We start from the raw sequence: 27,953 nt of genomic DNA on the forward strand, positions 1-27,953 counted from the left end.
CATGCTAATACTAATCAAAAGAAAGCTGGAGTGCCTAGATTTACATCAGAGAAGGTAGATTTCAGAACAATATTATTGGAGATAAAGAGCATTACTTTATAATGATAAAGGGGTCAAGATAATGATTAAGAGAATATAAGAATCTTGAATATTTATGCATGTAATACTGGAGCTTCCAAGTACAGAAGCAACAGCTGACAGAACGACAAATAGAAGTAGAAAAATTGCCAGCAATAGGGAGAGATTTCAGTATCCTTCTCTCCATAAGTGATAGAACAAATAAACATAAAATCAGTAAGGCTATGGAAGAGCTGAACAATACTATCAGCCAAATCGACGTAACTGAATTCATTTGTAGAAAACTTCATGCAACAATGGTAAAATACACATTTTTTTAAGTGTACGTACCAAACATACCATATCCTGGGCACATAAAACAGGTCTCAACACATTTTAAAGGATTTAAGTCATGCAAAGTACACTCTCTGACCACAATTAAAAATCAACAGTGGAAAGATATTTGAAAAAAAAATCCTCAAATATTTGGAAACTAAATGATATACTTCCACTCCCATTTTAAAAGTGTAACAGTAATTGATAACTTGTACCTTCTTTAAATCAGTATATTTCCCCAAAGTACCTGGGAAAGTAGTTGTCATCAATATTCAATATCTTATTAATCACTGAGAAGCAGCTAACCTGGCTAAAAGTACAGAGGCCCCACTCGGCCCTCACACTCCATTTGTGTTCACCCCCAAGGAAGTGTGTGCTTTTTGAAGGAAGGAGAGCAGTTTCCTGTCAAGGGTGGCCTACTGCTGGAGACATCACATTCAGAAAGGTAGTCTGTGTTTCTCGTTTTATCTCTTTTCAACAGAGCTCTTACTACCAATTATTAACCTAAAATAAAACTGACTAGTGGTCCTGACCACAAGTAGCTTTATCAGGAATAAGAGCAAAGGTGTTTTTATCACTTTATTCTTCATAGGGCCACGGCCATAAGCAGAAATCGGTGTTCATGTCCAGGGCTAAAAACACTGGTGTCTTGTGTGAGAGCAAAACCAAAAATCCCATTGTTCAGGGGATCTGTCTTTGTGTTATTTATTTAACAAAAACGTACTGAGCATTTCCCATGTGCTGAGTGAGCCCTGTAGTAGGCACTGAGAATTCAAACTGAACAGGCCCACAGCCTCTGACCTCTGGCTGCTTATGAGGTAATGGGTGTAATCAGGTAATTAAGAAAATTTAAAATGATGCAATTAGTGTTATGGCAACATAAGTATGCTATAGGGTACTACAGGAACACTAGGTACTTAGGACTGAAAGAAATTACAGCAATAATACCATCAGGAACAGAAATTAAGCTTGAGATTTCTATCTTTAGTGCCCAGTACAGTGATGAGCACAAATTATGTAAATGTTTAAATGACTCAACATGATATTACTCACTATAGGCTCTGTTCTTCTGTTTTGCTGGTGGTCGTGGTGGGGTGATACTTCAATTCCTGAACTAAATCAGAACTTGTTTAGCTGAGTCAAAAATTGGCACAGGTGAAGATTTTTAGACCCCAATGAAAAATTTTCAGATCCCACTTTAATTACAATTTAAAGATGGTTTTCCCCTAAAATAATGTTAAAACAAAACTTCAGGAAGAGTATGCCTTAAAAGGAGGTTAAGGAACTTAAAGTCTTTTTCATCACAAGAGATTTTTTTCTCACTCATACCTGCATTTGAATCAATCACAAAAGGCATCCTTGTTTGCAGTGGTGGGAAGTCAGGGCCTTTCTTTCCCTACCTAATTGCTCACATATTGAAAAGACACAGAAATATCATCATAGTACATAGGGTCGTTCAGCTTTGAATAATCTTTACATAATTACAACTGTGGCTGAATATTACTTAACTAAAAATGTGACAGAATTCCATTGGGAGGATGGAAAAAAGGGAAAAGAAAATGAAGGGAAAGGAGAGAAAAGGGTTCTGCCAGAACAAAATAAATCACTAACCACTAAAATGCAGATATCAAGAAATTTAAAAATAAGAGTATTATTTAGAAATAAATGAGTTAACAGCTAAAGTTGCTAAAAGCAGGACCTTTGGGAAACTAGCCTTAGGTATGATGAGAGATCTATCAGGGGACAGCTAGTTTTCCTTATAATTTTTTTAGTATTTACTATTGACTTTCTAAACTGTGCTTAAGTATTAGTTTAATAAAAAATATAAATATTTTAGGTAAAGGAAATAAAAATTAAAAAAAAAAAAAGAAAACTACCCAGTCTTGGCTGATCACACCACTTTGTACAACGAAACTTGGTAAGAATTCTTTTTCAATAATGCTTCCCTAACTGAAAAGTTTTCTCACTGTCACAGCAATCAACAATAGCTCTGCTCCCAGAAATCCTCTGGCCCTTGTCTCTACTGTGAACTATGCAAGATGGCAGGGAGAGCACCAGTTTTGTCCATCATATATTACAGTTGGTAGGTGTCTGAGAACTACTGAAGTCACTGATAGTTTCTGACGCTTTAGAAGTATTTTGCTAGGTGTCAACAAAATATCACAGAAAGCCATTATTTGCAGAATCATTACCTAATAGATATCTGCAGAAACACAAAATTTCATGTCAAAAAAGCTAATTAAAAGTGATGTTTGGTCTAGCAGTGAAGCTCACTTTCATTACATCACTTGTTGTACTTCAAGTATGATCTTTTGCATTCTTCTGAAGCACTTATCTTTAATTACCCTCCCTCAACTCTACCTTGAGTTAGCTATGTTTGCCCCTACAACTATATGGACCATACTCCAGGATTCCCAGTTAGCCATTCTCTTTATAGGCTTCCAAACTTTGCTATACATTAGAGTTTTAAATGGTCCCAATGCCCAGATTTCACACTACACCAATTAAATAAGGATGTTGGGGGGTGGGAGCTAGGCATTGGTACTTTTTTTTTTTTTAAGAACTATTTTTTTTTATAAATAAGAAATTTATTGTCAACTTGGTTTCCATACAACACCCAGTGCTCATCCCAAAAGTTTAGGCATTGGTACATTTTAAAGATACCCAGGGGAGGAGGGGCCACCATGGTGGAGAAGCAGGGGGATTTGCACTTCCCGTGTCTCTCAGACAAAGAAGGGTTGAAGCCAGCAGACTTTGAACCGCAAGAGTCTGGGAGGACAAGAGACTGAGTCTACCAGGGAGATACTGGGACAACCTGATAGACCATAGGTGGGAGATTATGAACTGAGGGAGATAAAATGGGCTGTGTAGGCACAGAGGGGAGGGATCCCCTTCTGAGGAGAGACAAAGGGAAGAAAAGGAGCAGCTGGGGAAGCATAGGACTATATCTGGACAAGAATAAAACTTCGGTCTGGGACAGAGAGGGATCCCATCTCTAACTGAGGGGCTTTCTCTGTACTGGGGCTGGCTGCCCTGTTCGTGCACCTGGGGAGGAGGGGAGCCACTCCTGGGTTCGGTGGTAGGTCAGGGGCGGAGTCCACAGTAGGAGAAAGCAGTCCCCTCCCTCCCTGGAGTGCTTCTGCACAGAACAAAACCAGCCGGGACCACATATCAGGCCACATAGAGAGATGCCTCCCAAGTGCCGGGGCACACGGAGTGGGAGTTTGAATCCCAGCCAAACGCCTGGGCACAGGAGTCAGCAGAGCGAGACAGACTGCCTTGTCTGCGTGCCCGACACAGTGAGGATAGCTCGAACAGAATGACTTGGGACACCTGGTCGTGGAGAAGAGACAGGGGTCGCCATCCCCCCCCCCCCCCACACCAAGACGGGGTCCACAGTGGAAGAGGGACCAGCCTACGCCAAACCACGCCCCTCTGTGCCTGGTAACTGTGTATCTACTAGAGCAGGATAAACACTGAGGAACCAGACAGTGCCCTCTTCCAGACAAGCACGGCTGCATTACCTGGATTAATTCTAGGACAGTTCTTGTTATTTAATATATTCTTTCTTACTTTTCTCCTTCTTATCTCTTCCCTCCTCTATGCTGGTTACTCTGGTTGTTGGTTTGTTTAAGCAGACATATTTAATCCATTCTCTTGATACATGTTCTACATCTCCTTCTTTCCTTTCCTTTCTCTCTCTCTGGAATAATCAAGCCATATAGTTTCTCTGTCTGGGTAGCTTTATCTTCATTTCTTTTTCCCTGCCTCCTTGTTTTCCTTTCTCTCTCTCTCTCTCTGGATTAAGGTGTTTAGTCTCTCTGCCTGGTCAATGTTTATTTTTTTCTTTTTCCACCCCTGTCCCTGTCATTTCTGTCTTTGTATGTGCTCTTCCATCAGCACCGCCTGCACCCTGTTCTTTACTTGTAGCTGGTGTTTCTGGTTTTTTGCCTTTGGATTGTTTTTTTGTTTGTTTGTTCATTTGTGTGTTTGTTTGTTTTGTTTGTGTGTTTGCGTGTTTTTATTTCCTGTTTGTCTGTTTGTTTTCCTTTCCAAGGCTACTTCAAGGAACAAATCAAAGTACACCTGGTAGAGGGTGCAGAACATCACTACAAGTAGGGAAATAAAATAACCAAAGTCACAACAATAGAGAGCAAGTAACACTCTCCAAAAAACACCTCCTGAAGGGCCAGGCACTGGACAGTGTATGATCCCCCCCCCCCCCTTAATATAGCAGTGCTCACAGGTGCAGAGCACATAACAAGCTTTTAACTCATAAGGGACAGAAAACTAGCCAAAATGATGAAACAGAAGAATTCTTCTCAAAAGAAATTACAGGAAGAAGTGACAGCTAAAGAATTGATCAAAACAGATATAAGCAATATAACTGAACCACAATTTAGAATAATAGTCATAAGATTAATCGCTGGGCTGGAGAAAAGCATAAAAGACAGCAGAGAATCTATTGCTGCAGAGATCAAGGAAGTAAAAAATAATCCTGATGAATTAAAAAATGCTATAAATGAGGTGCAAAAGAAAATGGAGGCGGCTATAGCATGGATTGAAGAGGCAGAGGGGAGAATAGGTGAATTAGAAGATAAAATTATGGAAAAAGAGGAAGCTGAAAAAAGAAAGATAAAAAATCCAGGATCACAGGGGAGAATTAGAGAATTAAGTGATGCAATCAAATGGAACAATAGCCATATCATAGGAATTCCAGAAGAGAGAAAGGGCTGAAGGTGTACTTGAACAAATCATAGCTGAGAACTTCCCCAATGTGGGGAAGGAAACAGATTCTGAAATCCAAGAAGCACAGAGAATTCCCTTCAGGTGTAACTTGAATTGATGTGCATGACATATCATAGTGAAACTGGCAAAATACAAGGATAAAGAGAGAATTCTGAAAGCAGCTAGGGATAAATGAGTCTTAACATAAAGGTAGACACATAAGGGTAGTAGCAGACCTATCTACTGAAACTTGGCAGGCCAGAGAGGAATGGCAGGAAATCTTCAATGTGATGAACAGGAAAAATGTGCAGCCAAGAATCCTTTATCCAGCAAGCCTGTCATTCAGAATAGAAGGAGAGATAAAGGTTTTCCCAAACAAAAACTGAAGGCATTAATCACCACTAAACCAGTCCTACAAGAGATCCTAAGGGGGACTCTGTGAGTGAAATGTTGCAAGGACCACAAAGTACCAGAGACATCACTACAACCATGAAACCTACAGATAACACAATGACTCTAAACCTATATCTTTCAATAATAACATTGAATGTAAATGGACTAAATGCTCCAATCAAAAGACATAGGGTATCAGAATAGATTAAAAAAAAAAAAAAAAAAAGATCCATCTATTTGCTGTCTGTGAGAGACCCATTTTAGACCTGAGGACACCTTCAGATTGAAAGTGAGGGGATAGAGAACTATCTATCATGCTACTGTAAGTCAAAAGAAAGCCAGAACAACCATACTTATATCAGACAAACTAGACTTTAAATTAAAGGTTGTAACAAGAGATGAAGAAGGGCATTATATACTAATTACAGGGTCTATCCATCAGGAAGAGTTAACAATTATAAAGGTCAATGCACCAAATTCGGAGGCACCCAAATATATAAAACAATTAATCACAAACATAAGTAATCTTATTGGTAAGAATGTGGTAATTGCAGGGGACTTTAATACTCCACGTACAACAATGGACAGATCGTCTAGACAGAAAATCAGTAAAGAAACAATGGCCCTGAATAATACATTGGACCAGATGGACTTGACAGATACATTTAGAACTCTACATCCTAAAGCAGCAGAATATACTTTCTTCTTGAGTGCCCATGGAACATTCTCCAAGATAGATCACATACTGGGTCAAAAAACAGCCCTCAATAAATATAAAAGAATTGAAATCATACCATGCACACTTTCAGATCACAATGCTATGAAACTTGAAATTAACCACAGGAAAAAGTCTGTAAAACCTCCAAAAGCCTGGAAGTTAAAGAACATCCTAATAAAGAAAAAATGGGTCAACCAGATAATTAGAGAAGAAATTTAAAAGAAAAAAGGAAACAAATGAAAACAAAAACACAACAATCCAAACCCTTGGGGATGCAGCAAAGGCAGTCCTAAGAGTAAAATACATTGAAATCCAGGCCTATCTCAAGAAACAAGAAAAATCCCAAATACAAAATCTAAAAGCACACCTAAAGGAACCAGAAGCAGAACAACAAAGACACCCCAAAACCAGCAGAAGAAGAGAAATAATAAAGATCAGAGCAGGTATAAGTAATATAGAATCAAAACAATAAAACAGTGAACAGATCAATGAAATTAAGAGTTGGTTTTTTGAAAAAATAAACAAAATTGATAAACCTCTAGCCAGGCTTCTCAAAAAGAAAAGGGAGATGACCCAAATAGATAAAATCATGAATGAAAATGGAATTATTACAACCAATCCCTCAGAAATACAAGCAATCATCAGGGAATACTATGAAAAATTATATGCCAACAAACTGGACAACCTAGAAGAAATGGACAAATTCCTAAACACCCACACACTACCAAAACTCAAATGGGAAGAAATAGAAAATTTGAACAGACCCATAACTAGTGAAGAAATTAATCAGTTATCAAAAATCTCCCAACAAATAAGAGTCCTGGACCAGATGGCTTCCCTGGGGAATTCTACCAGACATTTAAAGCAGAGTTAATACTTGTCCTTCTCAAGCTGTTCCAAAAAATAGAAAAGGAAGGAAAACTTCCAGACTTATTCTATGAAGCCAGCATTACTTTGATTCCCAAACCAGACAGAGATCCAATAAAAAAAGAGAACTACAGGCCAATATTGATGATGAATATGGATGCAAAAATTCTCAACAAAATAGTAGCAAATTAAATTCAACAGCATATAAAAAGAATTATTCACCATGATCAAGTGGGATTCATTCCTGGGTTGCAGGACTGGTTCAATATTTGCAAATCAATCAATGTAATACATCACATTAATAAAAGAAAGGATAAGAACCATATGATCCTGTCAATCTATGAAGAAAGAGCATTTGACAAAATACAGCATCCTTTCTTAATAAAAACCCTTAAGAAAGTTGGGATAGAAGGAACGTAATTAAACATCATAAAAGCCATTTATGAAAAGCCCATAGCTAATATCATCCTCAATGGGGAAAAACTGAGAGCTTTCTCCCTGAGATCAGGAACATGACAGGGATGTCCACTCTCACCACTATTGTTTATCATAGTGTTGGAAGTCCTAGCATCAGCAATCAGACAACAAAATGAAATCAAAGGCATCAAAATTAGCAAAGAAGAAGTCAAACTTGCACTTTTTGCAGACAACATGATACTCTACGTGGAAAACCCGACAGACTCCACCAAAAGTCTGCTAGAACTGATACATGAATTCAGCAAAGTCGCAGGGTACAAAATCAATGTACAGAAATTGGTTGCATTTTTATACACCAATAATGAAGCAACAGAAAGAGAAATAAAGAAACTGATCCCATTTACAATTGCACAAAGAACCATAAAACACCTAGGAATAAACCTAACCAAAGATGTAAAAGAAAACTAGAGAAAGCTTATGAAGGAAATTGACGAAGACACAAAGAAATGGAAAAACATTCCATGCTCAGGGATTGGAACAATACATATTGTTAAAATGTCAATGCTATCCAAAGCAATCTATACATTCAATGCAATCCCAATCAAAATTGCACCAGCATTCTTCTTAAAGCTAGAGCAAACAATCCTAAAATTTGTATGGAACCACAGAAGACCCCAAATAGCCAAAGTAACATTGAAGAAGAAGACCAAAGCAGGAGGCATCACAATCCTAGACTTTAGCCTCTACTACAAAGCTGTAATCATCAAGACAGTATGGTATTGGCACAAAAACAAACACATAGACCAATGGAATAGAATAGAGAACCCAGAATTGGATCCACAAATGTGTGGCCAACTAATCTTTGACAAGTAGGAAAGAGTATCCAATGGAAAAAAAACAGTCTCGGGGCGCCTGGGTGGCTCAGTCGGTTAAGCGGCCGACTTCAGCTCAGGTCATGATCTCATAGTCCGTGAGTTCAAGCCCCGTGTCGGTCTCTGTGCTTACAGCTCAGAGCCTGGAGCCTGTTTCAGATTCTGTGTCTCCCTCTCTCTGACCCTCCCCTGTTCATGCTCTGTCTCTCTCTGTCTCAAAAATAAATAAACATTAAAAAAAATTTTTTTTTTTCAACGTTTATTTATTTTTGGGACAGAGAGAGACAGAGCATGAGCGGGGGAGGGACAGAGAGAGAGGGAGACACAGAATCGGAAACAGGTTCCAGGCTCTGAGCCATCAGCCCAGAGCCCGACGCGGGGCTCGAACTCACGGACCGCGAGATCGTGACCTGGCTGAAGTCGGACGCTTAACCGACTGCGCCACCCAGGCGCCCCAAAAAAAACAGTCTCTTTAACAAATGGTGCTGGGAGAACTGGACAGCAACATGCAGAAGAATGAAATTAGACCACTTTATTGCACCATATACAAAAATAAACTCAAAATGGATAAAAGACCTGAATGTGAGACAGGAAACCATCAAAACCCTAGAGGAGAAAGCAGGCAACAACCTCTTTGACCTCAGCAACAGCAATTTCCTACTCAACACATCTCCAAAGGCAAGGGAATTAAAAGCAAAAATGAACTATTAGGACCTCATAAAGATAAAAAGCTTCTGCACTGCAAAGGAAACAATCAACAAAACTAAAAGGCAACGGATGGAAAAGATATTTGCAAATGACATTGGATAAAGGGCTAGTATCCAAAATCTATAAAGAACTCACCAAACTCCACACCCAAAAAACAAATAATCCAGTGAAGAAATGGGCAGAAGGCATGAATAGACACTTTTCCAAAGAAGACATCCAGATGGCCAACACACACATGAAACGCTGCTCAACGTCACTCATCATCAAGGAAATACAAATCAAAGCCACATTGAGATACCACCTCATGCCAGTCAGAGTGGCTAAAATGAACAAATCAGGAGACTATAGACATTGGCAAGGATGTGGAGAAACACAACCCTCTTGCACTGTTGGTGAGCATGAAAACTGGTGGAGCCTCTCTGGAAAACAATATTGAGGTTCCTCAAAAAATTAAAAATAGAGCTATCCTATGACCCAGCAATAGCACTGCTAGGAATTTACCCAAGGGATACAGGAGTGCTGATACATAGGGCACATGTACGCCAATGTTTATAGCAGCACTTTTGACAATAGCCAAATTATAGAAAGAGCCTAAATGTCCATCAGCTGATTACTGGATAAAGAAGATGTGGTTTATATATACAATGGGATACTACTTGGTAATGAGAAAGAATGAAATCTGGCCATTTGTAGCAACGTGGATGGAACTGGAGGATATTATGCTAAGTGAAATAAGTTAGAGAAAGATACCATATGTTTTCACTCATATGTGGATCTTGAGAAACTTAACAGAAGATCATGGGGGAGGGGAAGGGGAAGAAAAAGTTACAAACAGAGAGGGAGGGAGGCAAACCATAAGAGACTCCTCAATACAGAGAACAAACTGAGGGTTGATGTCGGGTGGGGGAAAGGGGAAAGTGGGTGATGAGCATTGAGGGCACCTGTTGGGATGAGCACTGGGTCTTGTATGGAAGCCAATTTGACAATAAATTATATTAAATAAATAATAAATAAATATATAGATAGATAAATAAATATCCCCAGGTGATTCCAATGCATAGCAAAATTTGAGAACCACTGCAGTACCATAATTACTTCATGGGACTCAATTTTGCAAATATTCAATTGTGCCACTATACACACAAGCTGCTGTTCTCATTTTCCTTTGAGTGCCTGAGTTTAGAGAAACTTCCCTTTATATGTTATACACAGCTGGTAGCAGACATTCATGACTAAAGTTTTGGGATAGGTTGCATTATGCATGTTCTATTATGCATGTTCTATTATGCATGAAATTGATCTTCAGGGCCTCATGTTAGATGGGCCCAGAACTGTTTTCTAAGGAAAATCTGGACTGGGGAAAGTGTTCAGTTGGTCCACCACGGGTGTCCTTTATTGAGGCCCAACATAATAGTGAAGATTTACCCAGCATAATGGTGATGATTCATTGTTAAGTTTCAGAACACTGGACATAGAGGGAAGATCTTAGAAGCTTTCAGAGAGAAAAACAAGACAAAGCAAACAGGTTCCATTTGAAAAGGTCAGTTATCAGAATATTCTTGCTTTCTTAATAGTAACACTGGTAACCAGAAATAACTGACTGAAAACTTACTATTTATACACAATGTTTAGAAATCCACTGGAAGATACATCCTACTAAAACAAAGTAAGTAAATCAAGAAAGAGAATGACATATGACACAGGAAACAAGATTCCCAATACTGGAGAGAGGCACAGGGAATACCTACCTTAAGGGTGAAGGGAGAATTTGGATGTCAAGTGGCACCAACAGAAGGAACAATTCAAGACTAAAACAGGTAAAAGATTAAAGGAGAGACTGCTTTTCGGTAAACTACCTCATGCAAACAAGTATATTGAGAGGAGATTTAGACAAATGGTGAAGACTTTAGGGTTGAGTTAGTAATAAGTACATGGAAACCTTATCAAGTGAAAAAGGACTTCATAATCTCAAGGAAAAACAGAAACTGTACAGGAAAGAAAAGTAATCACAATTACTTAATAGCAAAAAGAGAATAATTAAACTCTGAATATTAATCTAATTAGAATTATAACATGACTATATTAGGATAAAGGGACAGGAAAAGTTGGATGGAGGGGAAGGCAGTGGGGGAGGAAGTGAGATAAATCCTCATCTTCAAGAGTGGGAAGTCACCAGGCAAATACCTAAAACTCAAAAATTAAAAAAAATAAAATAAAGTATACTACTTAGAAATATGGAAACACTCCCGAAGGCAGTCCTGAAATCAGCTAAGAGAGTTCACATGGTGGGGGAGATATGTTAAAGACTGTTCTTTGCCTTGACAAATCTCATAATATTAGTTGGTGCCTGAAATCCTATGCATGTAAAACTTTAACGAAAACTTAAAATTTAAAAAGTTCTGAGGATTTTTGTTTGCCTGCTTTATAATGTTAAGGTAAAGCTCATCTACCACTGCAAAAAAAAAAAAAAAAGATCAGTATGATATACATTTCTCGTGAATATTTTGTGAAGTAGATTCACTTTGTGGAATTCTTGCTACAAGGGTGGCACCAGCAAGCTAGCAACTTTCAATGAGAGCCCACCCACATATGGTTTGCTTTCATATATATCTTTTATGAGGGTTCACCTTGAATACAATTTTTATATGTATTAAAATTCCAGCACAGACCTTCAATAACTTAGCTAATCAATAATTTTGAGGGTCCACGCTGATTAGCTAACTTTTTAAATTGCCACATATTGACCAATAGCCTATATTATTAAGTCATACATAATGTAACTACAGCAATGTAAAATATCTTAATCTCACAACATTATCAGCTCTTTTGTTAGATTTACTAGATGTTTCCTACCGTATGTCGTCATTTAGGGAACCTGGGTAGCTCAATTGGTTAAGTGCCAGACTTTTGATCTTGGCTCAGGTCATGATCTCAGAGTTCATGAGACTGAGCCCTGCATCGGGCTCTGCACTGACAGCATGGAGCCTGCTGGGGATTCTCTCTCTCCCTCTCTCTCTCTCTGCTCCTCCCCCACTTGCATTCATGCTCTCGGCTCACTCTCGAAATAAATAAACATAAAAAAGAAAAGAGGGGCGGCGCCTGGATGGCTCAGTAGGTTGAGCATCTGACTGGCTCCGGTCACCATCCTCCGCTTGTGAGTTTGAGCCCCATGTCAGGCCTGTGTTGACAGCTCACAGCCTGGAGTCTGCTTCGGATTCTGTGTCCCTCTCTCTCTCTCTGCCCCTCCCTTGCTCATGCTCTCTCTGTCTCTCTCTCTCTCAAGAATAAATAAAATATTTTTTAAAATTTAAGAAAAAAAAACCTTTAAAAACAAGCCGTTACCACCTGTTGGGGAATACTCTGGTAACCAAATTTAAGGATGCACTAACAGGGAAGGGAAGGTAGAGGGGAGGGGTAGCAGGAGGCTGAAGGTAAGGAGGAGGGCTGGACCACTTTGCCAAGTCAGCCTGTGCAACTGATGCATGAAAATGATCAATTTCACACGAATTACCAGTCTTTGTTCTCCTTATAATTTACAGCTACTTATCCCCATTCTTGTCACATTTATAAATCATCTCTCCATATTCAACCTTTGTGTTTTCCCCATGTTCTGTTCTATCATAACATGAAAGTCAATCATATTTCAGTTAAAAATTTACCTCATTCAGCCTCATTCTTCAGAACATTAAATTTTTTCTCCCTAAATTAATCTCCCTAGTATAATTTGTGCACACACCTTTTTAAGAGAAAAAATATATAATAGCTTACTTTTCATTGCCTGCATTGTGTACCTTTCTCTCTTACTATCTTTCTGCCTCCTGAGCATCTCTCTCTAAATGTATAGGCTCCTTTCTTGCCAATTAAAATCAGCAGGAGTATCAATGATCTGTCCTAGCCTATGCTGCAAAGTTATTTACTGAAAGTACACTGGTAACTAGAATTCATCTAACAAGAATGATCTCACAAAGGAAGTCATATATTTATTTACACACACACACACACACACACACACACACACACACACACACACACAAATAAGAAATAAAGCATTCAAATTTTTCTCCCTAATCCAAGCAAAAAAGGAAAAAAAAAGTGAACAAAAGTCCCAGCCAAATCATCAAGCTTTTTTTTCTGGACTAACTTTGTGCTAATACACAAGGATCCAAGACCTTGGATTTCACCATGAATGTAGCTTTACATGGCTTAAGTTGTATTCCAACAGACTGCAAGATAAATTAAAAAAATAAGAATGAAATAAACAAAAGATACCAAAGTCCCTATTTCCTACCTCTGCTGAATGGTATGCTTAAATCCCATGAAAAGTGTATGCAAACCGTGTACATGTGAATGCATACATTGTATTTGGAAGATGTATCATAGCCTTTATGATCTTTTTAGGTTCTCATTCTATTACTCCACATAGATTGAAAATCACTGGCTTAATATAAATATAATTACACTGAGCATTAAAACTAATTTAAACGTAACATTAAGTTAAAATAGTCATCATAGAGATGATACTAAAGTGACCACAAAAGACAAAACTGTTCTTAAAAAAATTTTTAATAACAAAAAAACTGGTAATAATTATTTAACAGGTTGTACATATATTTTATGTACTTTTCTATAATTATGGTAAATTTCACCCCCTCAAAAATGCTTTTTTAAAAAAACATACATCCAGACAGAAAGAGAAACCAGTGTTTGTAGTTCCTGAATAATAAGACTAGAAATTGAAAACAAAAGGATTAGACAAATAAAAGCATGATAGATGTGTTCCTATACATAGGAATGAGTTTAAAGGGTGATTTTATTGTTGAGTTTATAAATCAAGAAATGCATGTTTAAGTATATATTTAACAAACAAAAAAAATGTCTATTATTGAAATCACCACGCAAGATGGAAAAAAAAACCCACAAAATATAGTGTGCATTCAAAAGAGAAGGAGGAAAGCAGGGGGAGACCAGAAAAAAAGAGAACAAAGGAAATAAGACAGGCCGAGTTTACACACACACACACCAAAACAACCACATGAAGATTAAAAGAACTCTCCTCTTGGGACAAAAGGGAATTTAAAATTACTATTTACAAACTACATTAAAAACATATGGAACCTGATCAAAACTGTACTCAAAAGGGAACTCTTACACTTAAACACTTTCATTAATTTAAAAGAAAGTAAATAAATAATAACTCAAAAAGGCAAGAAACGCAAAAGAAAACAAAACAAAGAGGATCTTCTAGAAAACCACAAGAAAAAAAAAAAGGCCAAAATTGAAGTTAATGAATTAGAAAACAGAGTGTTTGTAGAATTAACAACATATATCCAAATATGTCCTAGTGATTCGTGTTGTAAGAGGAAAATAAACAAAAAGCTAAAATGAGGGGGAAATGTGAAGAAGGATGTAAGTTTCTGTTGTATATTTTTCTTCTTTCTTTTTTTTTAAATTTTTTAAACATTTATTTATTTTTGAGAGACAGAGCATGAGCAGGGGAGGAGCAGAGATAGAGAGAGACACAGAATCTGAAGCAGGCTCCAGGCTCTAAGCTGTCAGCACAGAGCCTGATGTGAGGCTCGAACTCACAAATCGCAAGATCATGACCTAGGCCAAAGTTGGAAGCCCAACCAACTGAGCCACAGGCGGCCCCATCTTTCTTTCTTTTTTAAACAACCTTTTAAAAATGTATAAAACCATTATTAGCTAAAGAGCAGTACAAAAACAGGCCCACTGGATTGGTCCAGGACCTACAGTTTGCCAATCCCTATTTGACCTATGAATTCAAGAATGGTTGAATATTAAGAAATATGTTCGTTTTATGCAAGGCATCAGCAAAAAAGAGAATTATTTAAGACCATGAATGTATCCATGAAATGTATCCATCCATTCCTGTTGAAAACTCTTCAGAAACTAGAACCAGAATGATAATTCATTAATATGAGAAAGATTTCCTCCCCTAAATCAAAAGCCAACATCATACATAAAATGCTAGAGGATGTCCTCTACAACCATTACCATTTTATAATATTTGAAAATTATAACAAATACAAAAAGAAAGATGAAACAGAAATAAGAATTATATTAATAGTAAGGAAAAGAAAACGTCATTATATTATATTTATGGACACATAAATATTATGCCCACATTATATTTGTGGACAATATAGTGATATCCCTAGTTATCTAACAGTTTATTTTAGAGTCTATAGAGTTCCCTTCATTTTTGGAAACTTCTCCCTTTTTTCTGGAAAATGACCCTGTGCTCTACCATTTTGTCCCAGTGGTCATTAAAAGAGTGTTCAGGTTAGTACAATAGGACTCTACCCTCTGGCAACAGCTGACTGATGGAGGCAAACTCTTAGCCTGAGCTGGGCTAAGCAAAGCCCCTTCCCTAGCTATTTGGACTTGACCCTGCCTTCATCTTTCTCTGAATACCTAAACTGTGTTAGTGAACCCTTGGAGTAGTTGGTAGCCATGCTTTACTGAGAAGCAGGAAAGAATGGTATGCAGAGAGGACAAAGAGGATATACAGAGAGAAGTGCAGACAAGACATGGAAAACAGTATCCTGATCACATTCAGCTCCTGGTTCCAGTGCATACCTGAGACTCTTACATGTTCTTAGACTCCATGAAGTATTTTTTAAACCTTATAATAAATTTCCCTTTTGTTTATGTTAATTCAAGTTCTATTTGTTATTTGCATCAGAAAATGTTTTAATTTGTGCACCTAGAAAGTTTAATTGCTGAAAACTATTTTTTAAATTTTGAAATAATATCAAACTTGCAAAAAGGTTGAGACCATAGTACAAAAAAAGCTTTTTGTAAGTTTTTTTTGTAAGTTTCTTTTGTAAGTTAAAGCCATTTGAGAACAGTTGTTATTATGATAATCCCACCCCTGAATGCTCTGGCAAATATTTCTTCTAAGCAAGGACATTTTCTAACATAAAAAAAATATAACTGTGAAAGCCTCCACCACCCCTCTATACAGACACTGACCTTGCTATATCTGCCTAGTGGCTTTAGGATAGAATTTTTCAGCAACAGAAGAGTAAGAACTATTAGATATTTTTTAAATATTAAAAATGTATCTGGATACAAGATAAATGAGACTTTTGTGTTTGAGTTTTTAATGGCATGTGATTTACCATTAGGGAATATAATTTGCAAGTACAACTTTCATAGAGATGGCTACCAGAAAAAAAAAAATGCTATTGCATGTCAAAAATTTTCTGCTCTGATATTTTTCTTACTGAAATATTGTTTTATAACACAATTTATGATATTTGTAATGTTCTTAGAAATACATAAACAATATTAAAATGGGAGTCATTATCTGTAAATATTGGTGCCTTTCCTAAATATCAGCAAAAATCAGAAAACAATTCTAATTCATGTCTGACTTTTGAACTCCAAACCCATTTTACCAACTGCCTACTTAATATAGCAATCTGTGTTTCTTGCAATCATTTCACACTTAATACATGCAAAACTAAACTTTTGATTTATAATGCAACATACATGTTTTCTGTTCTCTCAGAATGCTCCCCACCTCGGCCCAGAAACTCTCAAAGCCATCCTTAATTCTTCCCCTTTCTTAAATTCCCCCAATAGCCCATCAGGAACATTATACTCCCAAATACACTGCAAATCTGCCCACTTCTCTCCCCCCGCCAACTATTCTACTACCTAGGCTCCACCATCTCCATAAACACCAAAATGGTGGCCACACTGGCTCTCCACCTCTACTCTTTTTTTTAAGTTTTTTATTTATTTATTTTTGAGAAAAAGAGAGAGAGCACAAGCAGGAAAGGGGCAGAGAGGGAGGCATGGAATCCAAGGCAGGCTCCAGGCTCTGAGCTGTCAGTACAGAGCTGGACACAGGGTTTGAACCCATGAACCACGAGATAGATCATGACCTGAGCCGAAGTTGGCCACTTAACCAACTGAGCCACCCAGGTGCCCCTACTCTTTCTATCTCTCCAATCCATCCTTTACAACAAAGTGATCTTTGTAACACACGAAGTGAATCGGGTTGTTTTCATTTATTAATAATAATAAATGAAGAAACAGGAAGTTGTACCATTTTTAAAAAGTAGGTCAAAAGCTATCCTTTTTTTTTTTTTTTTCAGAGAAAATATGTTCAATCTTATTTTGGTGCTTTCTAGAATACCTGAAAGATTGAGACTATTCTTGCCACCACACTACCCCTCACTAGACAAACATGCATTGGATTCCAGTCTCCTGCAACTCTAGGGAACTGACATGTGCCAAGGAAAAATTTAGAGACGTAGTTATCTGCATGCAATTCATTCATACGAGGGAAACACCATCCATAGTCTGTGGTCATCAGACAAAGGCAAAGACAAGATTTATAGGAGAGGGGAGAGACAGGACAGAAGGTAACTGCAGTGGACAAGATGAATCATACTTTACACTTTCCAAATAAATTGATTAGTTAGAAAATAACAAATAGTTTAAGTAATCCGTCCTTGAGCAAGTTGACTAGGGTATTCGAAAACAAACAACTGCAGTTGTTTCTGGGCTTTCCAAAACCATAGGCCTTGAACTCTGCAGTGTAAGTGACAGATGGCCAATGCCCTTCCCGAAGACCTTCATCTTGATTATGTCCGGTCTCACCAATTCTCTCCTTACAACTTCTCTGATACAAGGATAATTTTAAAAGTCACCTTAATATTTTGCAAAGAGCTGAATCAAACAAGGGTTTTTTAAGTCTAACAGTTTTGCCCTAGGATTATATTTGTAGTAATGTTTTCTTCTAATTTGACAAAGACTATACCATCACCGCAATACATCCTACTCTCCTTCAGCTGGAGTTTGGTTGAGCATTTACCTCCACCACGATGGTGCCTGACCATCTCAACCTGTGAAAATCTGCTCAACTCTGCTCTGCTCTCCGAGCTTCTCAGAACTTATTTGTCAGTTTCAAGGGCATTTTCTCTTTCCCGCTTCTCCTTGATTGCACCACAGGGATAACACAAATAACTGCCTGGACCTTAGATAGAAATCCATCTGAGCTCAGTGGAAACCTTAAAACCAGAAACACTGCCAAGATACGGATGAGATCTGAAGCAGGTGGCTCCTTGGCAAAGCCAACATGAGGGACTCCCTACTGCAGCTCAGGCCTGCAGTCCTGGGACCCAAAGTCAGCCATAGCTATAAAGCAGCCCTGGAAAGGAGATGTTTCCTCTCTGGTCCATTCCTATAAGACATGAGGATTTCAGGGCTGCTTACCAGTAGTTAAATCCATGAATATACCATGTTAACTTCCCAAGTCAACTTACCTAGTTATCTGAATCTCACAGTAGACAGGAAGCTGCTGAGGGCAGAGGTACTGTGTTGTTCTCTTTGGTCTCTCTTAGTACAATGCACGAATGGGTGCTCAAGAACTGTGGCTGACTTAATTGTCTTAACTGCAACTTAACACCTCCATTTAGAAGTCTAATATGCATTTTTTTATGACAGTGGCATCACATTATATTTTTATATAATTACTACACTATCCATGACAAAACAGGCTCTTAATTTCCATTGCACTAGACTGCTTCTGTCCTAGGATTTAGTTTTATCTAAACAGTACCACCATATCAAGCCAAATGCCTAGAATTTATCCATAATGCTTATCTTTCCTTCATATCCTACATCCATCCATTCATCCTAAGCCCTTGTAGACTTCTCCCTCCAAAACACATACCAAATCAAACTATTTCTCTTCATCTTCACTCCTCCATCTTGGTTCCTGTTTATCTCTTATCTGAACTACTACACTGACCCCCTAACTACTCTTTCCCTCTTCAACCCATTTTCTAACACTGTAGCCAGATTGGTCTTTATGAGACCTCTTCCTACTTAAAATCTTCCAGTGACTTCTCTTTAATTTTAGGATAAATTCCAAACTCTGAACATAAGCTACAAGGTCCTAAGTGATCTGGTCATTTCCTACTCTTCCTCCTTGACTTTGTCCATTCTCCAACCACTTGATGGATTCATGCCACATTAGTCTTTCTTCTATTCCTTGAATTTACCAAGTTTCTTCCTGCCCCAGGGCCTTGGCACTTGTTTCCTCTGCTTGGGACATTCGTCTCTCAGATATTCACATGTGCAGCTTCTTCTTGTCAGGGTTTCAACTCAAACCTGCCCTCCTCTGAGAAGTCTTTTTTGGCAACCTCCCTCCTAGCACTTTTTAAAATCAGTACCCTGTTTGAGGCACCTGGCTGGCTCAGTCAATAGAACATGTAACTCTCTATCTCACCCACATTGGGTGAGATTTAAGTAGAGATTTAAGTAGAGATTACTTAAAAAAATAATAGTATCCTGTTTTATTTCCTATACAATGTTTAACACTGAAATTGTTTTGTCTTCCTGTTGTCTTTTGCTTCCTTCCATTAGAATATAAGCTCTATTGGGGTGCCTGGGTGACTCAGTTGGTTAAGCGTCCAACTTCAGCTCAGGTCATGATCTCAGTGTTCATGGGTTCCAGCCCCATGTCGGGCTCTGTGCTGACAGCTCAGAGCCTGGAGCCTGCTTCGGATTCTGTCTCCCTCTCTCTCTCTGCACCTCCCCCATTTGTTCTCTCTCTCTCAAAAGTAAATAAAAACATTTTAAAAAATTAAAAAAAAAAAAAAAAAGAATATGAGCTCCATGAAAGCAAGACCCTTTCTGGCTGGTTTACCACCATCTCCCTGGATCCTAGGATAGGCCTGGTACATGATAACTCTTTAATAAGCATCTCTTGAAGACATAAAGGAATGAACTCCAATTTTCAATATCTGTAATTTATCAAAAAAAGTTCACATATTTCTGTGGAAATTTTCAATGAAAAGGAACAAAGTTATCCAGGATATCAGAATATATCCAGAATATATGTTTTTAAATGGGCTTGAGATCAGCAATTAGAACTTAATATGAATTCAAAAAAGCACAGTAGCAAGAGACAAGTTGATCCTGGCTTCCGAAAATCAATAAAGGTGAGTATGAAGTTTAAGAATCATTGCCTCGAAAGCCGCAATTAAGCAAATTAACCCCAGGTACAATTAAAAAGATTTGTGGCTTTTGGTCTATCTGCCATTACGACATTAGAGTTAAGAAGGAATTTATTGCCATTAAACACACAGCATTAGCAACAGAAAAGGTGAAACAGCCCAGGGATCATCTCGTATCTTATCTTCTATTTCTCTTTAAAAAAAATACCCTTATACTGAATCCTTGTTCCCTTTATATATGTTATATAGTAGAATTCCCTGAAAGATGCATAACTTTAGAACTCTCTACCTTGTATGGAGTTCTTAAAGAAGATCAACAGTACATACCATAATGTATATCCTACAACAGTGTATATTACTGATCTAAAAGCCTATTTGCCATGTAGTATGGGCTTTGGCTCCCAAATGAAAGTTGATAAAAATCTTCTGACCATAGAGCATCTTTTCCCAGTTTCCACGTATCACATTCTTTCCACATTCCGAAGGCCTCCCCTGACCACACCCATCCACAGTGGCAGCTCCCACCTCCAACTCTCCTGACTCGGCTGGTTCAAAATTATTTCTTACCACTTGCTGAGCCAAATATAACAAGCACTTTGGGTAAACAAACATTTATTCAGTCTTGCAATGGTGTCATCAGAAAAAGCTTGGAACAAGCACAGTTGTGCAAGAATGTTTATTATCTGTATTGCCTAGGCAAAGGGACAAATAGGGGCTGAAGTTCATCCAGCTCAATTTGCCAGTTAGGTGCTTCCTAAACCATGTGTTCATGGGGCTGCATATGTACAACTGAGTTACTTTCTAATTCAAGTAAAAATGTACCACGTGGGGTGTATGGGTGTCTCAGTCAGTTAAGTGTCCTACTCTTGATTTCAGCTCAGGTCTTCATCTTGGGGTTGTGAGTTTAAGCCCTGCATTGGGCTCTAACCCAGGCATGAAGCCTACTTAAAAAAAAAAAAAAAAAATGTGCCATGTGGATTAATGCTGACCTTGATCATCATCTTAAGAACAAAATTCTTCAACTCTCCTAAGACCTGTAGAACAAGGACGTGGTCTCTCCTCTCAGACGAAAGTTTTTTTTTGTTTTGTTTTTTGTTTTTTTTTTTTTCATTTAAAAGAGATGGAAATCACAGGATATCAGTGGTCAGAGACTGGTCCAAAGGGCTTTTATGGTCCCTTCATTCTCAAATAGATTCCCACCACTGCATACTTCTCAACAAATTTGTCACTCCACAGGGACCCAGGGTTCTACATGAAAGCCTCAACCTCACTCCAACAGAGTTGTCTGCTACTGCCTCACACATAATAAATTATCAATAAATATCTGCTGAGGAATGATTGAACAATGAAAGAATGAATGAATGAATGAATGAATGAATCAATCAATCAATCAATCAATTTTCCAGCCTTGCTAAATGCTGCCAATATCTTTATGAAGCAGGTGAGCAAGGCAGATGAATGGCAGATCATTCATTTTATATCAATCATGCTAATAAATGCTTTGTCTCAACTTCCTGTGATTGACAATAACACTCTAAGACATGAATTCCATCTAGCCTGGGTACCTATGAAGTCTCTGTAAAATAGAGAATTTGATTTATGAGGGTTGCCTGCAATTATAATCAGGCTGAAAATGTTGAGAAGTATGAAATATGCACTACATTTCTGGTCCATGAAATTCCACAGAAGCTTGGAATGAAGAGCATTATTCAAAGATAACAGTCACCTTGTAATGATGTATTACATTGGCTGGACTGGACCTGTGAATTTTCTATCAATGAATCCACTTAGCTCAACTTAATTCAAACTGTCCAGCAAATTGAATACGCTGTTGAAGGAGGGGAGAGAAAAGGAATTAATGGTCCTAATCAAATCTTCAAAGACCTAAAATAGCCTAGCTGAGGGCCCAAGACATACCTTTGACACTGGAACTGTCAAATGCAGGACTGCCCAACGTAGGACTGGGCAATGAGAGTGGGGTTTCCCATCAGACAAGTTGGAGGGCCAAAGCATCAGAGACGGAAAATCCAAGTGGTCAAATGCAAAAGAACAAACCCATGAGGCAGTGTGAAACAAAACCAACAGGAACCAGTAACTTAAAGCCTTCATTATAATCTTCCTTCAGGTAAAAGTGAATACATCTGGAATGAAAATAAAGATAAGTGTTGTCAGCAGACAAAGAGAAGCTCATAAAACAAGTCAAATAGAAATTTGAGAAAGAAAAAAAAAAGTGCCTAAAAGAAAAAAATCTACTAGGTAGCCTCAATAACCATGTAGATGACAGAGAGAAGAATCAGTTAATTTGAAAATAGATTAATAGAAATGATCCAATCTGAAGAATAGACAGAAAAAGGATTAAAACATAAACAGTCACAGAGACCCATGGGACAATATCAATCTCATTGGAGTCCCTAAAGAAGAGGAGGAAGATATTGTGACAGACAAAATATTTGAAGAAATAAGGACTAAAAATAAAGACATATATTAATAAATTTAAAAAGTCTGGTTAGCCCCAAAATAAACTCAAAGAACACCATGCTTATACACATCAAAACCAAACTGCTAACGAACAAAGATAAAGAAGAACAAAGATAAAGAAAAGTCTTGAAAGCAGCCACAACAAAATGAAACATTACATAAAGGGGAACAACAATTCAAATACTACAGTTACTAGAGAATACTAAAGTTCCTCATCAGAAATTATAAAGGCCGTGGAGCAAAATCTTTAAAGTGCTAAAAGAAATGTCAACTAAAAATTCTATAATCAGGGATAATACCCTCCAGGAATTAAAGTAACATAAGGTTATTCTTGATGAAGAAAAACAGAGAATTCATTGCCAATGATATCCACTGTAAGAGAAATTGCTAAAGGAATTAAGGCTGAAGGAAAATGTTCCCAAAGGGAAACCTGGAATGAAAAAAACAAAAACAATAGAAATGATAAATGTCTGATTAAATGATATTTTTCTATTTTAAGTTCTCTAAAATATGTATAAGTGTTGAAAGCACAAATTCAAGATTGTCTGAGAAGGTGTAAATGTGATACATATGACAACTATAAGATAAAGGGGGCAGTAAAGTGATCTATATGGTTACAAGCCCTGCATTTTATCTCAAGCTACAAAACATCATCTCTAAGTAGACTGAAAACTTAGTCATGTATAGCATAATCCCTGTAGCAACTGCTGAAAAATAATACAAGCAGATACAGCCAAAAGCTAGCAGATAATTTAAAATGGAACATCAAAAAATATGCAAAGGAACGCAGGAAGAGGTAACAGAAGAACAAAAAAACCAGGAGACAAATAGAAAAATAACAAAATGGTAGGCCTAATTCAACCATATTGGTTATCATGTTAACTGTAAATGATTTAAATACACCATTAAAAAAAAACAAAGATTGGGGCGCCTGGGTGGCGCAGTCGGTTAAGCGTCCGACTTCAGCCAGGTCACGATCTCGCGGTTCGTGAGTTCGAGCCCCGCATCGGGCTCTGGGCTGATGGCTCAGAGCCTGGAGCCTGTTTCTGATTCTGTGTCTCCCTCTCTCTCTGCCCCTCCCCCGTTCATGCTCTGTCTCTCTCTGTCCCAAAGAAAATAAATAAACGTTGAAAAAAAAAAATTAAAAAAAACAAAGATTGTCAGATTGGATTTAAATTTAAAAACTGACTATATTCTACCTACAAGAAACCTTTATTTTTTTTATTTAAAAAATATTTTTTTAATGTTTATTTATTTTTGAGAGAGACAGAGACAGAATGTGAGTGAGCCAGGGGCAGAGAGAGAGAGGGAGACACAGAATCCAAAGTAGGCTCCAGGCTCCGAGCTGTCAGCACAGAGCCCAACGCAGGGATTGAACTCATGAGCTGTGAGATCATGACCTGAGCTGAAGTCGGACGCTCAACCGACTGAGCCACCCAGGCACCCCAAGATTCCTACTTTAACTATGATGGTATACATACATTAAAAGGATGAAAATAAATCACATAAACCCCAATCAAAATAAAGCTGTATTGTCTATATTAGTATCAAATAAATTAGATTTCAGATCAAGGAAAATTATTTATCAGGGATAAAAAGAGACAATACATGATAAAAAGTTCTGTTCATCAAGGAAACATAAAATCACCAATTTGTATGCATCTAACAACAGAGGATGAAGTAGAAACTGATAAGACTAAGTGGAGAAAGAGACAAGTTCACAAATATACTTTGTTACATCAACATTCTTCTCTAATCTACAGAACAAGTAGACAGTAAATCAGTAAGTGTCATTTAAAGAATATCTACCTGATGGGGTGCCTGGGTGGCTCAGTTGGTTGAATGTCTGACTTCAGTTCAGGTCACAGTCTCAAAGTTCCAGCCCCTCATCAGACTCACTGGTGCCAGCACCAAGGTAGCTTCAAATCCTCTATCCCCCTCTCTCTTCCCCTCCCCGACTCATGTTCTCTCTCTCTCAAAAATGAATAAATGTTAAAAAAATAATAATAAGAGAGAGAGCGAGATCTACCTGACAACAATGCCTTTTCTAAGACATGTGGAACATTCACCAAGATAGACCATATGCTGGGCCACAAAACAAACTTCTTTAAAACAAATTTAACAGCATTGAATTAGTACAAAGTACACTCTTGGACCATAATTAAATGAAACTCCATGGTACATGTTCTTTTTTTTTTTTTTTTTTAGTTTAATTTTTTATTCTGAGAGAGAGAGCACACAGGAGGGACAGAGAGAGGGAGACAAAGAATCTCAAGCAGGCTCTGCACTCTCAGTGCCAAGCCCCATTGCGGAGCTCAAATTCATGAACTGTGAGATCATGACCTGAGATAATGTCAAGGGTCAGACGCTTAACCAACTGAGCCACCCACATCACCCATTACATGTTCTTCACTGGCTCTCAGAGTTGTCTGAGTTGATTAATTTGCTTAATTAACTGACCTTTTATTGGCAGCTTTTGCTTTCCTGTCTTCACTCCTCCCACACAAATGTTTCCTGGGATGATTTCCAAATAAACTCCTTTCTGGAAGTCTGTTTCATGAAGCCCAAGCTAACACAGCTGTATGCACAATTAATTCTCATTATTTGTTCAAGTGAGATTTTCTAAAGTCACTGCAAACACTGAATTAGCGAATACTGAACCCTGTTAGCTCCAAGGGAAAATACAGTTAGGATCCTGTGAGCCTCTGGTCACATTTTCATCAACGAATCAATACATAACCTTGTTTTATGTGTATTTCTGTTTAAAGACAACTTATTTAATACACATTGAAATTTCATTAAGATTGAACTCATGCCAGAGTGCCTGGATAGCTTAGTCGATTAAGCGTCCTTGGTTTCAACTCATGTCATGATCTCACGGTTCGTGGGATGGAGCCTTGAGTTGGGCTCCATGCTGATAGTATGAAGCCTGCTTAGGATTCTCTCTCTCTCTCTCTGCCCCTCCCCTGCTTGCTCTGTCTCTCTCTCTCTCTCTCTCAAAATAAATAAATAAAGTTTTAAAAAAGATTTAACTCATGTGAATAGCACTATAACTCATGTCTAAGTGAAGCTGATTTAGAACACATTTTCTCTATAAGACACATCACAGCTTTCTTGCACTTAGGTACACTAGACAGCACTTCATCACTATACTTGGAGGCATTTTAAACAGCAAATTTCCACCACCACCACCAATAAAGAAAACCACATGCCCACACACAAATGTGGAAAACATGATACAAAATAGACCATGAAAAGGACACTTGTTTGCAGTATGAGAGCTGGAACAAGACAGCAGATCATTGCCTGGTTTACCCCTCAGCTGGGACATGCATGTACTGAAACTCAAATGTTTTGATGCTCTCTCTACACGTATCAATGAAATAGACATATAACTATGAAAGCCCCAGGAGTACTGATTTGGAGGTTTCAAATAAATTTTGTAGCGAGTGAGTGAGTTCTCAAATATAGAATTTGAGAATAATGAGGATTGACTGTGTCTTTTTAAAGTTTTCATTCAGTGACTTATGGATAGAAATCTTAATTCACTTCTTTTTTATACAGAAAGGAGAGGCCATATCACCTTTGCTAGTCAACAAGGATGTCATCTGCTTCCCCAACCGTGGATGTCATTCTCTGACCTCTTTCTAAGCCCTGGAATCAATGTAAATTATTTAATGTTGTACTGAATACATAGCTTATGATTCTTTTTGTGACTCTCCTGGCTCATTTTTTATCGTGGCCATTGTTCTTGTTCTTTTTTATGCATTTGGACAGGTTGTAAGTTAAGCTTTGGTGTGAACAAGAAAAATTGGAATTATTCTGGAAACAACAGCCACTTCTTACACAGTAATATGTATCAGTTCCAATCATTCTCAGAGCAGGATATCTGAGGGAGATTTCTTTGCTGGAGAAAAAGGGTTGAAAGGTAATCCTCAAACAAAAGGTTGGGTTTATGTTTGTGCAATACACACACCCAGACCCACACCCACCCACCCACACACAATGTGGATAAAATAGCCATGGATGGATGAATGAATGAATCATTCAAGTATAAGGAACTCAGGCACAGGTGATACAGTGAGTCAAATGTTTACTTCTGAAATGTCTTTCTTCTCTAAATTATAATAATTGAAATAGAAATGAAAATAGAAATAGAAATAACATGCAAAAACATGTAAGATTCCAGAATATTATTTTTAATATATTTTAATATATTTATATTTTAATCATGTATAAGACAGTTTAGAAAGATGATACAAAGCCTACATAGAAAAAAAGATTTAGTAAAGAAAACATAATAGCAGCATAGGTTTAACTGGTCTCAAGCAATGCTATAGAACTCAAGCCAAGAAATAGCTTTGATATGGAGTACAGAACATGGACTAATAATCTTTAATGACTAATTGAAGATAATATATTACCACATCCCAGAAATTTATAGATTTAAATACCATAGTTTCCTTAATCCCACTTTTTCTAGTTTTGTTTATTTTTATTTTAGAGAGAGAGAGAGAATGAGGAGGGGAGAGGAGCAAGGGGGAGGCGGAGAATCTTAAGCAGCCTCCATGCTTAGCTCAGAGCACCCATGTGGGGCTTGATCCAGCAACCCTGTAATCATAACCTGAGCTGAAATCAAGAGTCAAGAGTTGGACGCTCAAATGACTGAGCCACCCAGGTGCCCCTAGTTTGTTTTAACACAGGAAACTGGCAACAGTTAACTTCCCTCTCCTTAAACTACCACTAGCTGAAAAAGAAATAGTTCAAAGCACAAAAACATTGATGTTAATTCCTTCTGAAATTTCATAAAAACGTAGCAATTTACTCATAGCTTATTATCAAACATGGAAAAATATGGCCTAGATAGACATTTTCAATAGCCCATCATTCAATACACATTTACAGTCTATTTTGTGTCAAGCAGTGTGTTAGGAGGTGGGGCCTGGGGTTTACTGTAAGTGTGGAATTCTCAGTGTGTGCCTGGGGGTGAGTGAGGAGACAGATCACTAACCAGCCATACACAGTGACACAGATGCTATGAGAAAGAGAAGACAGGGGGGATTATAGGAGCTCAGAAGAAAGAAATATACCTGATGGCGGGGGGAGGTCAGAGGAGACTTTCTGGATAAGATGAGAATATGAAGACTCAGAGAAACAGAGCATCCCAAGTTCATCTGCAATGGAAGATTCAAGTATAGGGTCGGTGAGAGATAAACTAAACTGGTAGGCAAGGGCCAAATCTTGAGGGCCTTTAGGTTAGACTAAGAAGTTTGAATTTTTTCAGAAGACAATGGGGACCCACCAGAAGATTTTCAATTATGGGGAGAGATTGGGGAGAATTATGAGTGTAGCGTCAGGTTTACAATTTAGGGAAACCAG

General features: G+C 37.9%; 1 long non-coding RNA gene across 2 annotated transcripts in view; it reads right to left on the reverse strand.

Annotated features, from left to right (window-relative positions):
* Nucleotides 1-19,204, reverse strand: part of LOC147580801 (uncharacterized) — a 112,718-nt gene extending 93,514 nt beyond the window's left edge. The window contains exon 1 of one of the 2 annotated variants that reach the window (XR_015251111.1): nt 17,359-19,202. This is a non-coding gene — a long non-coding RNA (uncharacterized LOC147580801). Of the gene's footprint in view, nt 1-17,358 lie in introns of both variants that reach the window. The other variant, XR_015251112.1, reaches the window with a different exon arrangement.
* Nucleotides 19,205-27,953: the final 8,749 nt, after the last annotated feature.

Source organism: Puma concolor, chromosome B2, assembly GCF_028749965.1.
Source record: "Puma concolor isolate L17-30 chromosome B2, mPumCon1.1.hap2, whole genome shotgun sequence".
NCBI lineage: Eukaryota > Metazoa > Chordata > Mammalia > Carnivora > Felidae > Puma > Puma concolor.